The sequence below is a fragment of the Tympanuchus pallidicinctus genome, unplaced genomic scaffold, assembly GCF_026119805.1.
Source record: "Tympanuchus pallidicinctus isolate F22 unplaced genomic scaffold, pur_lepc_1.0 scaffold11, whole genome shotgun sequence".
NCBI lineage: Eukaryota > Metazoa > Chordata > Aves > Galliformes > Phasianidae > Tympanuchus > Tympanuchus pallidicinctus.
This window is the reverse complement of record NW_026294627.1, coordinates 21,284,544-21,289,278: the sequence shown is the minus strand read 5'-3', so window position 1 is coordinate 21,289,278 and position 4,735 is coordinate 21,284,544.

Genomic DNA, 4,735 nt, shown 5'->3' with positions numbered 1-4,735 from the left:
GTTTGTTTGTTTGTTTGTTTTCTAAGAGCTTTTGGAAACTATGTAGGAGTTTTTAGGTAGTTGTTTTGGATTTTGGAGGTGGGCTTTTCTTTTGAAATACCTGGATTTATCCTTAATGGACTTTTCTCATTATTATGCTGTACTGTGAAATGGTTCATGTTTGCACTTGTAACAATAAACAGTTCTGTATCTTTACGCAGTATCTTCTATGTGAAAGATTTCAGCATGTTTTGGAGTCATTAATCCTGCAATGCACAGTATGTGCCATTATTCTCATTTTAGGCCTAGGAAATTGAATCTGGAGTAAACAGGGGTCTAGAGAAGTCGTTTTTTTTTTTTCCCCCTGTTTTCCTGATAGGGTCACCTTTGTCAGTTTTGCTAAGCCACTGTAAGGTTAGTTTTATCTCTGTGCAATGTGTTCTAAACAATGGATGAATCTGAATACAGAAATGGAAAATTGAATTGCTGATAGCTGTGGTCAGTGAGTGAATGGGGCTGAATGTCAGAGGAAGATAGGATTAGAGGTGAAGGCTTTAATCTGGCCAAACTTTTTGCTGCAGTACAGAATGTAATTGGAATTTGCATCTACTGGTTGTAGTGTGTCTATAATCGATGGACCAAGAAATTTGATCTCCTAACTCTAGGGACTTGGGAGCACACTTCCCTTACGTGGTTGCTCCTTATGTGTAACTCCACTGATTTCAGCAAGTTGTGACTTTGAAGTAACTGTGGCATTTGAAGTGTTGAAGCCTTACTGTTGCTGGAAAATATGAATTAAAAACACAAATGCTGGTAAGCAAACATTATTTCCCAAACAGCCATTCAAATTTAATTCTCATTATGTACATGGTAGTAAACCATGATTTTTGTTTACAGTAAATCAGTATAGCAGCCTGATTTTCTTCTATGGCAGAATGAAAGTATTTACTGGATAGACATTGAATGTGTGGCTGAGTATTAAGTAATTAGGCAGCATAACCACAGACTCCAGAGAACATGGGTGATGAGTTTCTTCATACTCAGGGTATCATCAACAGTAAAAGAGTGTTTTATTGCTTAAATACTTTGTTTAAGTAGTTCCTCATATAGATAACTGAGTAGATGGTGCAGTTCACAGCTTCCCTGATTCCTATGATACTTCATTTCCTCTGGTAATATCTACTGGTAATTTCTACTGGTACAGACGAGATGCATTACTTCTTAATACATTTCCAGTAGTGGAAGATGCCACACAGACGTTATTAGGAATGTGAGATGGACGCAACAACTAACCAATAAATAATGAAATGAGCTCCTATGCTTTTAAACTTCTGCTCTTACTGCCAGACCGGTGTCAAACATAAACAGTGATTTGAAATAACTGGTTGGAAGCAAAGTAAACCACACAAATGAAAATCACGTCTAATTGCAACAGTTTTATCTCTTCACAAGCAAGTGTCATACGAATGGCAGACATCTCTGGATTAGGTAATGAGGCTTTTCAAAGGTGGCAGTATGTTATAGTTTAATCCTTTCATCCAAGGATACAAACATTTTATGTGGTTCCTTAGACGTTACAGCCTGGAACCCAGTTCTTCTGGACTACATTTGTCTATCCTGTAAACAACTAAGAACCAAACAGCTCAAACGAGTATCTCCTCTCTACAGGAGCAGCATGCAGATGGAAACAGGCTTTCTACATGCTTCTTTGTGAGCATTGATGCATCGCTCCTCAGAAGAGGCTCACTCAGGCCACCCTGTCCTTTCAGGACTGAGAGAGAACGCAGTACTGACTCGATGCAGACACTATATGCACCTAGGTAGGGGATGCTAATCAGCTGCTTGTGCTTTTGGGGTATCTGGGCAGTTTGTAGTAGAGATAGAGCTGGGCTCGCAGGTGCGGTTTCTTCTCCTTTTGTATCCACAATTGCTCTGGTGCCATGGCCTTGTCTGCATTTGAGAATCTCCACTACCCCATCAGGATCTGGGGAAGCATAACCTCTCTCATTGTAAGCAAAGAGCAAGTTCAAATCCACCTGGTGAGACTGAATGTGTACAAGACAATGGGGCTGGACTGCATGCATCCCAGGGGCTGGACAGCATGCATCCCAGTGTTCTGAAGTTGCTGGCTGACATAGTAGTCAAGCCACCCTCCATCATATTCAAAAAGTCAGAGCTGTCAGGTGAAGTCCTTGGTGACTGGAAAAAGGGAAACATCATGCTATGTTTAAGAAAAGGAGAAAGGAAAATCTGGGAAACTACAGACCAGTGAGGCTCCCATCTGAGCCTGATAAGATCATAGAGCAGATACTCTTGGGAACTATGCAATATGAGGTGATCAGTGACAGGCAGCACAGCTTCACCAAGGGTAGATTGTGCCTGACCAATGTGGTGGCCTTCTACAGTAGAGTGATGGCATCAGTAGACAAAGGAAGGGCAACTGATGTCATCTACCTGGACTTGTCCAAGGCCTTTGATGTGGTCCCACAGCTCAATCTTTTCTCTGAATTGGAAAGATACCAATTTCAAGGGTGATCTGTTAATTGGATAAGGAATTGGGTGAATGGTCACAGCCAGAGGCTGCGGTCAATGACTCTCTATCTAAGTGAAGGCCAGTGATAAGTCATGTCCCTGAGCGTCTGCCTGGGGGCTGGTGCTCCTCAACATCTTTATCAATGACATAGATGATGGGATGACTGACTTAGTAATGGATTGGTTTTTATACGGTCTAGTAGTGATAGGACAAGGCCAAATGGCTTTAAACTAAAATGGGACATTCAGATTGGCTATTAGGAGGGAAGTCTTTATTCAGAGGATGGTGAGGCACTGGCACAGGCTACCCAGAGAAGCTGTGGATGCCCCATCCCTGCAGGCAGTGGATGGGGCCCAGGGCAGTATGATTTGGTGGGTGGCAACCATGCCACAGCAGGGAGTTGGACCTGGGTGGGCTTTAAAGTTCTAACCTAAGCCTTTCTGTGTTTTTGTGAGTTAATATCAGTGGGTTCTTTAGTGCAGTCTTTATCTTGCAGATGAAGATGAACTTAATTTCCAGGCTGGTAGAGTTCCTACACACTGGGTCCCACGTAATTTTTTCATCCCTTTTATTTTTGTCTGGTTCTAGACAACCTTGCTTCAGCATCCCAGCTCTGCAGTGAGCAGGGTAGTATGTTTCTGGTGCTGAGAAGCGATGTGAAGATAAATATACCAGTGGTGAAAGCAAGCTCACTGGGAAAAATGCAGTGAGCCTAGACAAGCCTAACCTAACTGAAATGGGTGTTTTCTTTTATCTTACAATGAAGAAGGATGACATGTCAGCCATGTTGGTGCAGACTCTCAACAGCTGTAGCTGCCACATCTGATTGAAAATAATTACTGGTGAATATCCATGTCATGTTATTCTCCAGGGAGCACAACCCAGCAGTGCCACTCCAGTTTTTGAGGGAAAAACTCAACGATGGAAAGAGGACTCTCCTGTGAGGTGTGGCTGGGCTCACTCTTTGTTTCCCACTGCCCTGCACCACAGCGCCAGCTGCCTCCTGCAGCGATCCGAGCCCTCTCACAGACACATATCTCTTGGAGAATCTGCTCAGGAATGATGTGGTTTGACTGAGCGCTGTAGGCTGGGGAGCAGAGAAGTCATGCACAGCTGAAGAGTTATTCTGGGGAGATGGATGAAGCAACAAGGGAGTGCCCCTTGACTCATTGCATGCTGGTTAGGAATGGAACACTGATACGTTCTGAAAAAAAGAGAAGAAGGAAATACAAACTTGGGAATTGTGTGACCCAGCCCAGTGCTTAGAAGTCAAACATCTGCGTCTGAGCTAATCCCTGTATGCTCCATGTGTAGACAATGGAAAGAAATAGGAATCTTGAGAGAGAAGTTTCTCATGTTCTAACAGTGAAGATTAAAATGGATCAGAGGGCCCATGAATTTCTCTCCACATACTAGAAAGAAAATCTAGAATAGCAAATTCACAATAAGCTGCATGATGTAGGTTGAATCCTGTTGAAAACATTTTTCTTGGTCTGGCTGGGGATAGTGACAGTAGAGTGTTTGAGCTAAGAAGAAATACTGAGCTGCAATGTGACTCTCCTTAGGGTTGATCTTTTCAGCTCACAACAGGACCTGTTCTTCAGACCCTGTATTTACAGTGTGAGGTGCTCTATTCTCAAGTTACACTGGCACTTACAAGGACAAATTACCTCATTTTTTCTTTCTTTTGAAGAGATTTGGCAAGCTCTGTGTTCTTTGGAAATGAAAACAACAAACATGCACATTATTCTAAAAAGCCCCTCTAAAATGTATGGAACCCCAGGACACAGGTCGGGAAGTACAGCCCATAGATCAATGAGCTACAGACCTCAGAAGAAATGTGATGCAATCATTTGGTAGGAATCGATAATGTAGAGATCAATATTTTTTTGTGTGTTCCTGTCTCTTAAAAAGCTGAGCTAGGAATTTACTAATGACGAGTGAGATTATTGGCTAGGCAAAGTTGTTCTTGAAGGATTAAAATAGTTTGCAAGTCCTGCCAGGCCTGCAATGGCTGGCAGCATAACTTCATTAGTATAATATAGTTCTGGGCCAAGGGAAATTTGTCCAAATACACTTAAAGTGTTTGGATGAAATCATCTGCCATCAGAAGTCATTTATTTCTTCCTTAGGCTGAGCCTTTCGCCTCTCATTGGCACACGAGCAGAAGAGACAAATGCCACTCCTGTGCTGTCAGATACAAAATCACAGAATGGTTGAAGT